This window comes from Folsomia candida, unplaced genomic scaffold (genome assembly GCF_002217175.1).
Source record: "Folsomia candida strain VU population unplaced genomic scaffold, ASM221717v1 Fcan01_Sc001, whole genome shotgun sequence".
Classification (NCBI taxonomy): domain Eukaryota; kingdom Metazoa; phylum Arthropoda; class Collembola; order Entomobryomorpha; family Isotomidae; genus Folsomia; species Folsomia candida.
This window is the reverse complement of record NW_019091193.1, coordinates 12,517,693-12,534,015: the sequence shown is the minus strand read 5'-3', so window position 1 is coordinate 12,534,015 and position 16,323 is coordinate 12,517,693. Positions and strand designations below refer to the sequence as shown.

The following is a 16,323-nucleotide window of genomic DNA, read 5'->3' as shown; positions in this document are numbered from 1 at the left end:
TTCCTCCTTTTGGTGGAGAGCGTTGATTCTCTGGTGCGGGAGTTGTAGGAGAGAAAGAAGTTGTATGCTTCTGAGAGCGAGCGTATTCTATTCTGGCCGTTCCGTGTGCGCTTCGGCGAAGTATACGCAATCGCAGTTCCCATTATCCCAAGCAACCCCGCATTAATTAGAACCTCCAGTCGATCGTCATGCAAATAGCAGGACTTTTCCTGACTCAAACTCAGTCTCACAAAGCTGCACATCCATGCGGACTACTCTTTAGTTCCTAACTACCAAAATCTCGTTCTTCTTTCCCCCAACCACGCAAAGCTGAAAAAAACACACACTCTTCGACTCTCTCGCACTCACCACCAGTTAAGTCTTCTTAAGGCTGCGTGCTCACTCGCCAAATTCTGCTCTCCCCGACCCGTTCAGGTTACGTTCATGTTCCTCGTCCTTTGTCTCCGGCTGCTGCTCATCTGCTCTCCTCAGAACCCGGTGACCACTACCTTTCGTCATATTCCGTAGTTGTACTCTGTACATATTTGTACCCTTTGTGTGAGTGAATGTTCTCCTGCTCTGCTGACAAACTGAGACCGTCAAAGTACTCTTTCTCCAGTGGGTGCACATTTCTCATCCAAATCTGCAACTTGTAAAATAAATACAGATAAATGTGGAAATAGGTTTACTGTACTCGTCTGATTCTGAGGTCAGTGTCAATTTTTGCGTGTCGGTATGTATCTGTTCTTTCAATTGCTGGATTCATTTCGCTCTGCCCATTTCAGTCTGGTGCTTATCGCCAGACTTAACCAATATGCAAGCACTTTCAAGTGTATACATTTATTGGATTCGTTTATGCAGTTACGATAAAAATGAATTTTAGCAAAATCGAGAACGAAAAATGAATTCAACAAGCTCACTTTTGGTTAGAAAGTTATAATTTATTTAATTTACAGTATATTTGTTTTCATAATTCCTGGTACATCAAGATTGAGCAAATTAGTACACGCATACAACATTATTTATTTATCTGACAATACTTTGAATTAAGTTTCATGCATTGCATGTCAATTTTATCAAGCTTGTGTTAATTACGCTGAAAATATCGGCAAGTTTGCGGCGTCTGATAAAAAGTTACGAAAATCCTGCATTAATTTTTAAGCATTGCAATCACCCGCAGCACATATGTACCTACGTTATGTGACCAATATCTTTACACACGCAACATTAGAAAGTACACGGAATACCAAGGTATTTCTGTAAACCGACATATTCCTCATACCCAGCAAGCTATCAAGCCCGATATCTTTCCTCCTCCTGAATTCGTGATAATGTTTACGAACTATGTGAACTTTTTATTCTATGCATGCACTCCTAGTCGAACCACTTAATTTCCTCCTCTGGATTACAAAGTGAAACACGTAACGCATTTAGTGGGAAGGAATTTGTCATGTCCATTAACAATCCGTTTCGTCTTCCTCTTCCACCCTTGATTAAGCTGTTGATTTGTTTAAGTTTCTCCCTCTTTTCCCCATAATTGTTCGACAAACTTGTGCGATTGGTTTTTTTTCTTAATTCCTTGAAACTTGTCGGTCGTTGATCACTTCTTGTTTGCAATGTCTGATGATTGCACAAACAGGTGCACAATGTCGATTTGTGAACACAAATGAGCTCTTAATAGAATTACAACTTTTATTTCTTGCCCATAGCAAACGGGGATGTACGTGTCATCCTCTTTCCGTTTTCACTATCCCAATTTTTACCACCTTGTATTTTGAGAAACAGCTGACAGAAAACCGAAAAACAGTATGACCCTCTCGCCGAAAGGAAGTATACTGAACGACTGTGTTACATACGTTAGTGTGTGAACCTTCAGTCCAGATTTGATACCAGTCGTCGTCTGTACCGTCCGTCTATCTGGGTGGATGATATGACGTTGCAAAATAATAGACAAGAGCGTTCAACAGCAGAGGAAAGACCGCAAGGATCGAACCGCTTTCTTCGTTCACGTTTAGTTCTCATCCGTAGATAGATATGTAATGCACATGTGGCATTGAACATCACATTGCACGTCCTCTTCACACAAACTGCGTGTTTGTTGTGATACTTTTTATATAAATACGTAGACAGACAGACATATATATAGCCGAGGAGAGGAGTGGAAGGCGAGTGATGTGATGGTAAGGAGAAAATAGCTTTCACTGGTGCACATCTTGATATTACGGTGGCTACTGTTACCCAGTCAGATCATGCAATGTTTTCCTTGCAATCCGCTTATCCCAATCCTACCGATTCCGTCCGTTTATCATAACGAAGATATACTACGTGCCATGTTGTTGATTGACCAAGACATCGGGTTTCTAGATATATTCCAAATATACGTACGGTTGTGGTAGGAAAATCATAAGGATGCCGGGGTTAGACGAAGCATCATACGCACACCATTATGACAAAGCATATCCACAAAAGAATAGCTTGTCTGGGGTCGTTGCATTGGGTATATGCATGCACATAACATGTAGGGATGCATATTACAGCTGAGAGATATGTATGACCATCATTCGCCCACAACATAGTCGATAAAGCGAAATTGCCTGGTTTTTGTTAGGAAATGCACTGCAGTATTCGGAGTGCATGCAGTCGAGATGCACCAGGGGTTGAGTGTTATGATGTACGTACGCACGTTGGGGAAGTTCTCCAAAAATAAACCAAACCATACAAATCCGAAGGAAACGGCAGTACGAGAGTGAGAGCCGCGTCTCTATATGCTCCGTTATGGAGGAAGAGAAGGTCGAAAGTAGAGTAGAAAGAAGGCAAAGACGAAAAAATATCGCATATATACTTCACTCTCCCACCCACACTGCCTGCCCGATTTTACCAGGATTTTACCCAGGAACCCGTACAAGCATGAAATATTCCCAAACAAGCCCTTTATTTCCTTTCGCTGTCTCAATACATACATAGATTCAAGATCAGGGTCGTGTTTTGATCCCAATTGATGCACCACTGCACCATGCATTATTTTTTTTACCACCCGCAAAAGTACATACGTAGTTTTTTAAAATGAATTTGCGCAATTTTGATGTACCAGAAATATTCTTCAACCTTGTGAATGCTTATATATCTCATTTTATTCCAGCTATTTGGATGTGCGGTGGAAGACGAAATTAGTTTAAGACAAACTGTGTGAATGAACTAAAGTTTAAAAAGATAATTTGTGTTGCAAGTTAAACAAGAAACTCAATACGACATGGTGAATTATTCCTAGCAAACACAAACTGTCAACTGTAGTCTGGTTCCTAACTGAACGTAAAATATTAAGTATATGCATAGTTCCTATGAAAAATAATAATAAACCTTAATCGTAATCGTTAACCGTACGACGTAACATGATTGCCAATATATTCGACACACCTAGAGGATGATGAACACAGTCCGAAAGCAGGTAAATATATGCATGACGTTTTCACTTATGTTTAGTTCCCAGAATTGGACCAAATTAGCAGCAACTCGTCGGTGCTACATGTTACATGCCACATATGTTAAAAACTTGGAAGGGTTTAATTTTTTGAAGCGAGAAAAGGATGGAAAGAGTGCAATCAGTGTGCATGTCTGTCTGAGTTTGGAATTGCAGAACAGGGAAAAAAGTCTGGACCCTGTTAACTAATTTGTTAAAGACGATTGGAGGCAGATTGCGTGTAGGTTTTGTTGAGAGAGCGAGAGGAACGTGGTTGTATCTCGAGTCTCAGATCTTGTGTGGAGGAATTAAGAGTATTACCCATAGTTTAAGAGGGAGAAAGCAGGAGGCATAAAAGTGGTGGTGGTGGTGGAAACGCTCTTCTTTCTTGTACGTTAACTGCTTCGGTGACTATGAGTCTTGAGTCTCTGTTTCAAGAAGAAAATCCTCTTCCCATTTTAATCTCATGCCATCATCAGCACTTCAACGTTTTTTCGTGGTAGTATCCCATTTCCTCCACCGAGTCAAATGTAAAGCACTCAGCTCGGTTTTTTCGTGCTAAGGGTAATTAACCAACCAAGCTTTGTTCGTTGTTTGGACTCATTTTTCCCGACTGCTGCTACACAACCACCACCACCAATACTTTTCTCTTCTAATTTGAACAACTAACAACTCTTGTAACCGTATAAGCAAGCAAGAAAGCGTCTGCTGCTGGCCAGTATGTCCGTTCGTCCGTCCGTCCGCTATATTAGGGCACACCAAGACCGGTAGCTTTGGAGAAGGGCGCTATACAGGCTGGACGCCATACACAAGTACGAAATAACATGAGCATACATCAGTTTTAATCACTCTGTGTCTCGATCTATTCTCTAATCTACGCCGCAGTATATCACTCCACAACGGAGGCTTGTGCCCTGCCATTACTTATAAGCAGCAGCCCGTACGACCTGACTCCTGCTGTTCCCTTCTCTGCCACACCACACACACATCCACAATGCCACGCTAATAATGAATGAATTCATTGCCTCGCTCGCTTTCTCATTATTACGAAAAATCTCAAATATTGGTGGGGCAATTTTTATTGCACTCGTCGAGCCTGCTTGCACGCCACCAAAACATATTCTCTCCTCGTCCTCCTCCTCCGTCGTCGATTAGTTGCTGTAGGCGTGCTTGGTTTATTCCCTTGATTGAAAAGAGTGAAGTGGAAGCAAGCGGCGATGAATGTGGAAAAACTCTAAGTGTGACGACGACAGAGGATACGAAAAAAGAAACGACTGCCACAAACGTCATGTCGCCGAAAGCGGATTTTCTTATTTAGCTGGATTAGTTAGGGATTAGGTGGGTGTAATTAGAAAAAGTAGTGGGAGAATGCGGCGACTCGAATTGTTGGGTGGAAGCAACGGTCTGTTTTAATTAATACTGTTGATTTGCGGTGTTTGGTTGCTTGATCTTCTTCTTGGAGGAAATAATGGTTCGTTGTCGGGCAGGCACACACAAGTGTGGACGGAAACGTGTATAGAAAGAAAGGACTGTGAGCAAAGACACACACTCACGACTTGTCTTGAGTCCTGCGAACATGAAGGAGGCAGAGCTGCTTCTCACTTCTCGTATCAGTCGTATCACATAATCAGGAAGAATCATTCCATGAAAAGCGTGTATATGCGAATGTGAAGGTTTATGGGCTAGTCTCGAAAATCAATAGTGGAAGTTGACAATTTCATCCCGAGATTGAAGCCGGTGGAGGAATGGAGAAAGCTGCGTCTTCTTCTTCTTGTGCATATGTGACGGAAACCGGCTCCTTTGTTATTGTGATGAAGGAAAGTCCCAATCGACAACAGCAGCAGCCTATGCCTCATCATCATAGACTAGTGCATCCCATAATATTCGGATTGGTTATGCTCACTTTCTTCCTTTGTGTTTGTGTCCGTATATCTTCGTCATCACTCTATACAAAGTTTCCAACTTGTGCATTGTCGTATTCTTATATGGCAAACCGCGTAGCACCGTTGCTACTCGAGATGATGCATTTATCGATTTTTTTCTGCCCTTTTTTACTTTTTTTGTTGTATTCTAACATCACTTCTTTCCCAGACGTCGTATTGGTATAAGTGTGTGTATATGTGCATGTGTGTGTGTGTGTGGTGATGTCATGGAGGAAAAGGTCTCCCCTCAACGGCCTCAACTGCTTCGTGATTCTGCCCAGTTAGTGTGCATTATATTTCCAAGTCTTATATTTTCCAGCTATCAGATGAAAGTCATCATGCAAATGCAAAGAAAAACACTAGCCAATCAGATTAGGCCAGATTTATTTATCTCATTTGAACGAAAGTAATCCGGCATCAAAATATATTTTGCAATTCTAGTGTTGTTTATTATTTAGCATAGGGAATGGAGGTGCATCGCACTTTTGGAGAAATTGATGAAATGAACGGCAACTCTAATATGTTTGCTATAATGGACCTGGCTCATGACAAAAATGGACGTTCTGGTAGAAATTAGTATCGATTTATTAATGGCACCAGTGATAGGCATCTGTCTGGCGTAAAAATGAGAAAGCCCAGGAATGTTATTACACAGAGTTGCACAGATCTTCTTCTGGAGCTCTTCGTTAGCAAATCGGATAATCTGCTCTGGCCGAGGAGGATTAAGCCCGAGTTTTGCTTTATGAACATAAACTTCTCTTAACTCTGTGGTGCATTGGGGAAGAACTCGAAGATGATGACACTGTCGGGTGGGACAGCGAGGAAAAGGTGCCACATAAATCTTGACCGCTTATTTCATATATGTCCACCTTACACAATCGTATATAGCAATTAATGCTTTCCATCCTCATTCCTTGGTTTCTGCCCATTTCATAACTTTCAATCCACATTTCCGTATATGTAGCCAGTATCCACTCTATTAGTGTACACTCAATTAAGCTATGGAAATCAAATCAATTCTGCATCGAGTTGAAAGCAGCACTTTGGCGTTAATTCCATCGGAACGGGATTGAGGCAGTAGGACGTATGTACATATGTACATATGTCTGCATTATTCAAGATGTTTTTAAGACAGCAAATCAATCCGTGGTGATAATTTCATTTCAATTGCAACTGACATTTAGGGCTTTCTGCTGGAAAAAATAATGGACGTTTAATTAGACGAGGACATATACGACATATAGTGACGATAGATAGCAGAAGAGTGTAAGCAAGGATAGAATTGAAATTGTCTGATGGCAATTTGGTAATATTTTAGTCATGTGTTCACGTGTGGTTAATCAGTCACGCAAACTGCAGCAAACTCACAGCGGAACATATATGTCGTAAGAGTTAGGATTAATTCACTCGATTCACTGTGTAAATTGGCTGGCTGAGTAAGAGTAAAAGTGGTGGATGGATGGATACATTCGTAGATATATGATGTGACCGAAGAGAAGAAGCGGACGGGGTTTCATGTTCGCAAGCATCGTAAATTGAATACGTTCCGAAACTCAATTGACAGTCACCCATCACGGAATTCATCGGAGAGAGCTCATATCATTATGCTGTGGAGGAAAAATTAACTGCTGCAGTGTTGTGCAGATTTACGACCTGATTACCTCATGGTAATTCCAAATCTTTAAATCCGTTATCGCACAATTAGTCGCTGCACGTATTTCGTAGCGGCGCAAAAGCTTTTATGTCTCACTCTGTCCAAACTCTTATCCAATTGCATAATGGTCGCTTCTTACATTGCATTGTGTTGTTGGCTTTAATTAAGTGTCAGCGATATATGGATATAGAATTTCTGGACAAATTAAGTGAATGTCATGCCCGTGAATACACAAAATGATGGTCAGTCATTAATAATTTCACCGTTTTTAATTGGGTTGGGTTGGTTCTGTAATTAAGCTCGAGATTGGATCGATGAATGAGGACAGTAGGAGCGAGATAAAAAAAGAATGGGAAGAACTCCGAGTATGAATTCATCCATGCCAAGGGCGGATAAGGAGGGGGCCAGGTTTGACAAAAAACGTGTATATGTAGGGAGCAAGCAAACGAAGCAAAAAACGGCACCGCTCCGACTACATACTTATTTTACAAGGGCATCATATTATATTTCTTCGTTCCACCCTCTGTTTGGGAAAACGATGGAAAAAGGATGTGGACTTTCTTTATTATTATCTGTTCATATCTTCCTCCCTCAGCCTTGAGGTGACGGTATCTATTAGTTTGGCTTTATTAGCCGGGAGTCCAATGAGAAAACGACTGTTTGCTTTTGTCTTGAAAGTTGGGAAATGGCGCTGATGACGTTTTCCTAGCCAAAGTCTCATCTCCTCTCCTCAAAACCTCCTCCTGCCCAGCGTCGTCATAGTCTTTGGAGGTGAAGTGAGTGGTTGCTGGACACCCATGCAGCCTACTTTCACTCATTTCTTCACAACCAGCCAAACAAGTATAGAGAAAGTCATTATGAGTCTCTGGCTGACTAAACTTGCTCATCATCAGGCTCCATAGCTGGACGACAACCCTTGTGTATATGTTTGTGGACATGAGACACACTTCCTCCTCGGCCCTATCTTCATCTATAGCTCGGGTAGCTAGGACCATTTATCGTCTCCCAAAACAATATAACTCATTCTAATAACAACCTCCAAGCAGAATTCATGTATCCATATAGAGACTGCTGGAGAATATATGCCCAACTGTAATTTCTTTCTCATTTCTGCTTACCATCAGCCTTTTCATATCGTCAGATAACCTTTCTATGAGCCTTTCTCGTACCTTTTGTCTTCCACTCTGAACAAGTTGGCATTGACGAAACTCTGTAGCAGAAAAGAAGAGCCCAAGACAACTTACTCCTCGATAAGCAACTCTATAGAAGTAACTAGTAGTCCAGAAAACAATGCCAAACTTCACCAGTTGAGATTTGTTCTCGTCATTCTACTCTTCATAAATACCTGTCTGACTGCATTGCTCTAAACTCCAGAGATACACAGATAAGAAGAAGAACACTGAGGAATTATTCTTCACCAAAGGCTACTACTACATATATGGACATGCATATAGGCAACTATTTTGTCGTCATTCATTACGGCGTCAGTGAAAGCATTATTATTATGTTTCAGTATTTCCCCGTCTTTCTGCTTTCTCTAACCATGCGAATGAAGATGGGAAATAAAAGTGTTTGAAACGATTTACATTCTGCGACCAATTTATCCCAATTCAATGCTTGCATGCCAAACATTCTCTCAAGAACGTTACAAATAGGTTCATACGCCACAATGGACACGCTACAAATAAAAAGATGGCAAGATTATAATAAGTATTTCCACCAACTCTTGCTATTGATTTATTAATAAATAAATGCCCTCGGTCGTTCCTGTTTTGTCTCCTCATTTATTGGATTTCATTTTATCCAGGGGGATTATCACAAATGTTTCATTACATCCCAAACTAATTATTTTTCTCCTAAATTACACCGCAGTGTTTGCTTGGGATCCTAGCCGTGCCGTGTCCCCCTCCCTTCTGATTTAAGATTTATGGCAGAACATGGCGAATAATAACGTGCAATTAAAATCCACCTAACTGAATCCTTCCAAGTTAGCAGGCCACATTTTGGTTAAACTCGAATATGTTGACTTTTGATGGTCACTTTGTCGTGATTGTGTGGATACATATCCGTGTGTGAGTCCAGTGGCTGTGAAAGCGAAAGGCAGCAATATCGGGCATTGTAATCCCCTGAGGATTAGACTGGCAACATAATCCTGAGGGATAAACTTGTATGGAGAAGTGGATGCGATGAAAGTGGTGGCGAGGACTGGGTTTCTAGTGCAATGGTCAGTGGTTTACCAGAACGATTTGGTCCGGGTTGTCTGTGTATATGGCTCAAAAGAAAAAAGTATGTATGTTGCGGTTACGTTTGGCGTGCGGCGTTGGTGGTGGTGGTGGTGTAAACTTGCGATATCTTTTCCCTCAACATGACTCCATTCACGTCTTTTTGCTCTTTCTCCTCGCCACTCACTCCCTTTTCTTTCTTGTTGTTCAAATCCTTGCGATCTTGTGCAATGCCAAAAGTGCATCTGCCCTGCACCACAACCGCATCATCATGTGCAGTTTGGAGGCAAAGACCTTCCACGCTCACATTTCGTGGAGTGGTGGCATTGAAAGAGCTGACCACTCGCTTTCTACTCTACAAACTCCTCTGTACAGACGTATGCACTCTCGTACAGTCGTACGTACGTACGTACAAAGTTCAAAGTATGCGTGCAGTACGAGTAGTAGTACTATTTCTCCCTACATGTACGTCCATACCCTTTCTCTCCTATCGCCACTCGAATCATCCCCATTCAGTCCCATATAATGGCATCGTAAAAGACAGCTTTTACGTTTTTCAAGAAGTTTGCTAGCACTATGAATCCGCAATACCGAAAGTAGATCAAAGAGTTTGCATAACTATAGATTTTATTGCTATGCATAACCACTAGAAATGTAAGCATTTGGAAAATCCATGTAAATGTTGTGTCCATTTCCACGTAGAGTCAAACAGCCAAACCAGAATTTTCTTGCATTCTTCCCCTTCGAACTATTTCGTGTGGGATGAAAGTCTTGGTGAGAGAGGAATACTTGTTGATGGAAGAAAATCCTTGGTATGGTGCCGACAGTGAATTCTTAAGAATTCCTTTCGTGACTTTTGTACTTAATCTGTTACATTTTTACAAATTACTTCCGTTGAAACCAACACTTCTTATTTGTAAGAAACCGTTTGCAGATAGATATTCGCCTTATCTCTTCTTTCGCTCATTGAAATTAGCAACGTACATCAATAATTAGTGGTTAGTTTTTAATTTGCAGTGTAGATAGATATCTATTTTTCAATTTAGCACGAGTACGACGAGTTGTCTCCTTTTTGATTAAGCAGACAAGCGGATGTGGATAAGTGTTTGTTTAGCGTAATGAATTTGGAGAGCAATGCAAGGATTTTTTGTTGTTTTGAAATGCGGAATTCTTTCATTGTTTACCTTTCAGTTTATGGCACTCTCGTTCTCCATTCACCACTGAGACCTAATTGCCAGAGGAGGGAATATGTTCCAATTGTTAAGAAGGTCTCTCTCTCTCTCGCTTTTGAGACAATATCCGATGCTGAATTGGTAATAAAGCGAGTTATAAAAGCACATGGATTGTAAGTCAAAGGTTTTCTCATTTAGATTTTAATGCGCTCGCGGAGACGGAATAAGAGTTTGGATACGTGAGAACACACTTGGTTTTGACAGACTTAGTCAGGGATTAAGCCACGTTTTCGTCGAGAGAGAGAGAGAGATCTATTTTTAACAATGTAATGTTTTGGGTAAAGTGGGCAGCAATGAGGATACATATGAGCGAGCAACATTTTCACGTTATGTTATGATCTCTGTTAGTTAGTTAGCGCTGGATGGAGGAGGACGCCATAAAGTTTCTTGGTCTTCATCAAACGGAAAAACGGAGTTTAAGTGGCAGTATGGCACAACATGGCAGTGGTGTCGCTCGTGTGTGCGTGCATATTGGATTGGATTGAGAGAAATTAATGGGCTAAGAATGCTCTTTACACTTAACTATGTAAGCCAAGGGGGATGATGAAAATGGTGTGTGTAGTTCGTTAGCAGAAAATTTTGAAGCTAAAATTATGCATTCTCTATGTTTATGCGGGCAGAGTGCCTAATTTTAGTTTTTAGGAAAGCTTATAGTTTAGGAAAGCTTGGCTGCCAAAAATACAGAGATTCTTGCTAAAAATCTCTGTAATTTTTCGCCATCCAATTTTAGACACGTCTGCTTCTCGGTTATTCCGCACTCCACATCTTTTCATCATCGTTATAATGATGATGACTTTTGAGCAGAGATACTTTCCGTTGCAGTTAAATGCTCGATGGTTTCCCCAACTAAAATTAAGCACTTTAAGCCCAATCTTCAAATACATTTTTTGCCATCATTCCACTTCTTGCTCTGCTTCTTACGTGGGAGGATGCTAATTTACACCGGCCATAAAGTTGGAGATGCGCTGATGTAATAAACCCATCTCTCAGTGGCTCCAGATTAATTAAACCTTCCACCTCCTTACTCGTGTGTGTGTGTGCACTTTTAATAAACTGTCAGCCTGTTTGAATCATTGCTTCGGGGCTGCTGGCGATATTGGCGACAATTTAAAAACTGGTTTTTAGTATGCTGAATGATTGCGTCATGAATGGCAGGTTTCACTCAAAAAGTGACAAGTGAGAAATGCGATCGATACGTTGCGTTGTTGGCGAAGGGGAAGCGCTTTTTTATGGACTCAGTCTTCCTCGTCTCCACCAATATCTTGCTTGGTGCGTTAGTTACTCATGTTGTGCATATATGTACTGCTTCATCACATGTATGAAGAATGTAAAAAAAAGCGGAGAGGGGACGAAAAAAATAGAGTTTGAACTTTTTCTCCCCTTTTGTCCTTCTCCAGCGATCCCCTCAAATAAATACAAAAATGCATATTCCCTGAACCAAAAGGACTGGGAGAGACTCCATGATGTGGACATCTATCCATTAGAAACTTGCACGGGTCGGATTGCAATTTGTGATATATTTGATGTTTCTAGATATAATAATTTCAAAGTGATGCGCAACAAATTTAGTAATTTCTGGATCTTAATATTTGTACCAAGAATATAATTACTGTTGGAATACGCAGATCGCTGAATTTTTAGCGTATTGTGCTCTATGTATGTGGTGTAGCAGTGGATGGAGAAGCCATTAAAACCCGATTCATTTTCAATCAGCTACCAATCTTGGATTTTTCCCCTTTGACGATGAACCCAAAACTCTCCCCAAAAGAGTGAATTAGGGGTAGAGGCAAAAGTTCAGTATTTAGTGGAACTTGAAGCAGTTGTGTGTCCACCAAGCACTGGGTATAAAAATACAAAAATGCAGAGTTTGACTGCGAGTGTGAATGTTTTTTTTTCATGAGAGACCATTGCTGTTTGCGGTATTAAGCGGGTGGTGGAAAAAGTGGAGAGGAAGCGATACTCTGCCAAGTAAAGCAGAGCAGTCCGATCTTTCTGCCAGTTAATTGAATAAATTCCCTAATTCCCAGCTTGTTTTCCAATGTCCGCAGAAAGCTGGAGAGATTAGAGTGTAACAGACATGCAGCTGTGATACCTTCTCCCAATGAATCTTCTCTAGTTTTGCTCCCTCTTTACCACCACTGTGGACTCTGAAAACCCACGACGACTTGTCTCTATCTCTTGATTTCCTTAGTTAAAGCACATTGATTTCAGCTCTTGGTTGGCATGAAGGAATTAGTGCAGCTTGGATTAGTCATGGTGGTCACTCCCTGCCTTATAAACACATAGCGCTGGTGGCAATAGCATGGAGTAAATACGCACACATTCGACAATTACACAGAATTGTTTATCTCTGAAAATCTAAATGGGATTTACAATGATTTGATCTTGTAACTTGAATGTCTTGATTTTCTACCATCGTTCTCATTCGGAAATTGTAGATAATTCTGATAATTCCTTTACCAAAAATGAACATGAAAACCCGAGAAAAACACCTTGAAATACTACGTCGTGTATCTGTAGCTAATTAACATGTATGCATAATTTGAACCTTGTTTCTGATTCCCTATGCGTATAAATATTTCTCAGTTGAAAATTAGCAGACGTTCATTTTTAGACTACAGCTCAACTCTAATTAAAGCTATTCGTCGACATCGATATTCACCATGAGACGAAGACGCGAAGTAAGCAAATGGGTGCCAGGAAGAACGTGTTACTTTCAAAGAAAGCAGATGGTCGTGTTTAAAAAACTTTTAATTGCTCCAACTGCTCTCTTCCATAAAATTAGAACGGATTTGTTGGTTAAGTACGGAAAATACATTGCATTCATCCTGCTGTGTGATGGTTGGAAGGAGAAGGAGATAACTTGTGCACACATTAGTTTCGATGACGTGTGATGCTGCTTGTAACCATAACACGGTTTACTCCGTTTCATAACGTAGCAGTTTCCATACCCTTGAGACCTAAGCTGTTTTCCCCATTAGATTTATATTGATTAAAGAAAATAAGTAAATACTTTTCTTGTAAATACGAGCGAAACGTTTATCTTGGATGATGCCCAACACAGGCTTTGCATAACTACCAGCAAATTGCAAACAGACCAGGTAATCCAAGAAATGTCTTTAGTGCCGAAATCCGAACCGGGCAATACTTATCATTATCATCGACTAAAATATGAAATGTATGTATAGTAACTGCTGCCACACGAAAAACGCAGTTTTGATTAGTTAGCCTTTGGAAACTTTTCTTTCTTTTCGAACAATCTGATAATTAGGCAGGCTTTTAATGATTCGCCCATTATGGTTTTGTAACCACACCGAAAACTGGAAATGACCGTCTTTTGATTTCTTTGTAATGCGTGGAAGTATCAAAAGTCATGCAAAAGACTCATTACATTCTCCATGCTATTACATCTGGTCTATTTTAGTATAATTACTTTTGGAGTTTTCCTTCTTCTTGCACAAATACACATATAACTTACAAGCCTACTGGACCGGGCCTGACCACCATTTTTCGAACTTGATACTTACCGAGTGAAAGGGAGAAGGGGGCACTTCTTCTCCCTTATACAATAAAGCCGTCTTGTGTTTCCAAATTTTCTCCAGTTCTTCAGCTCATAAATGGTTCATGCTTTAACGTAACCTTCTTTGGCTAAGATAATGAAATTCGATTAGGGGCAACGTCTCGATTGTGCATCGGATTTTGAGAGTTACGAGTCATACGAGAGAACTAATAGGATTAGTTGTACAACTAACTGTTAGGTTACATGTATGTTGGGCTGGACGACTGCACTGTCTTTGCTCACATCACATATTTTACTTGTGCAACTCGTCGTCTGCTTGCCATGGATTTCCTCCCACTGCTCCCCACCACCACCATCACCACTATCAACAACTAACTCTTGTCTTTTATTCCCAACGTAAAAGTAAAAGCAAACCAACTCAACTAAGTTGGCCGAGTACTTGGAAAGTTGATAAACTGGCTCATAGCAGGCTCACATATGACAATAGTCGCTCTGCAGAGTAGCCACTAATACGCACCGTTTCTCCATTGTTTTCCTCTCCATCGTCTCAACAGTCGGCCCAGAGCGTGGTGCTGGCTGGTCATACTTTCTCCTCGCCACTGCTTTGATCCGCGCTCTCATTTCGTGTCAGGCCGCAATTCTCTGAGACCCTATCGATATAATTAGCTTATAGAAAGATTGGTTTTGTGTAATTACAACTGAAGACTCGGCTGCTCAACTTGGAGTTGACCGTCGAAAAGTAATAATATGCTTAGAGCACACACACACATACTTTCTCTCTTTCTTTACTTTGACTCTCACTAAATCAATGATAAGGACGATTCGAGGTTCCAACTAATCAGCCGAGTGGAGGCTTGATTACGTTGTAAAAGTTGGGGAATAAATGGAGAAAAAGTACAAAAATCATCTAATCAGCCCAGTTTCTCGTACCCGTAATATTCTTAATTAAAGTTTCCTCGAGTCTCGGGATTTTTTGCGCTATCTTGTTCGTATCATGGTAATTCACAAATTATGAACCTGCATCACTAATAGCATTGCCATTCTTTTAAGCCAGTATTGAAATTCTAGTGTAAAAGGCTTAGGAGGATATTGTTTTGCACTTCCTTCCATACAAAATTTAATATTTGGCCACAACAAAGTCAAAAGTGCTTACAATAAAATTCTAATGGATATATTTGGGGCTTCGTGTTACTTTGATTGGTGAGCATGGACAAAATAATATAAAACCTACGCATAATAAATAACATAAAAGTACAATAACTTGTAAGTGTGGTGAATATCTGTCCTTCAAGAAACATGAATAACATAAAATGCTATTGCGCCTGGAGCCATAATAATTTGATTCTGATTCTGGTGGTGAAGAATAAGTGATACTCGTTTGCTGCAAAAGGGCTGTGCTCGCATGGTACGAAATAATTGGTTAACCAAAGACGCAATGTGGCGATTGTTAGTGGTGTGAAGTCTAATTATTCAATTTGAAACGTGGAGGTGTACTATGCACACGAGAATCAAGCCTTGAGTGCTAATTACACACTCCATGTGTTTCATAAATGTGATTAACGTTCTCGCCAGTGTGAAAGGCACTGACGAGATAATAAGCAGATGAAACATGCCTAACAGACGTTTCCCTTAAAACCTAAACCGGAGATAAAGAGTAAAACTTAACTCCTTTCTAATCATCATCAGCTCCATTTCATATCATCATCAGTCAGCCTCCTTCCTTCCTTCTCATACCGATCAACTTCTTATCACACCTGCTGCTGCTAATATCCATGTACGTACGCAATATGCACATGTGCACCTATCCATGATAGCATCCTTCCTTCCACTCTACATACGGACATACTTCCCTCGGTTGGGTTCATCTCGGTGAACTAAGTCAGCAAAGGATGTTTAAAGCAGAAACTGAAAGTAAGTTGATCCCTTATACATCTGGAGAGAATCTCTGGTTTTGTTGACTTATTAAACAACAAAATTCCTGAATCGGCTGAATCTGAATCCAATCCGCATCGCAGCCTGTACTGAATTTTATTTTGTACATACGCACATACTTTTTCCATCCGAGGCGATACATAGAATAAAAAAAGTCTAACGGCTGCGGTTCTTTTCTTGTCTTGTATATTTCAACACCTTGTTTAGAATCGTGCATCATGCATCAAAACTTGTGGCAAATCTCTTAAAATAATTATTCTGGATCCAGGGCATGAAGCTGGTCACTTTAATCATCGGGTTATTATTTCACAAGTAACTTCAGTTCAACTTTTGATGCGGACCAGTTCATTCCTTCACCATTGTTTTATGTGAACACGACTCGTCGTTATATATGCGCACAATCAG

At 40.5% G+C, this 16,323-nt stretch overlaps 1 protein-coding gene across 2 annotated transcripts in view; it reads left to right on the top strand.

Annotated features, from left to right (window-relative positions):
- The first annotated feature begins 219 nt into the window (after positions 1 to 219).
- Positions 220 to 16,323, top strand: part of LOC110863253 (zinc finger homeobox protein 4) — a 135,111-nt gene continuing 119,007 nt past the window's right edge. For both annotated transcript variants that reach the window (XM_035846325.1, XM_035846330.1), the window contains exons 1-2: positions 220 to 688; positions 3,119 to 3,424. The gene's annotated coding sequence lies outside the window, so the exon portion shown is untranslated. The remainder of the gene's footprint in view (positions 689 to 3,118; positions 3,425 to 16,323) is intronic.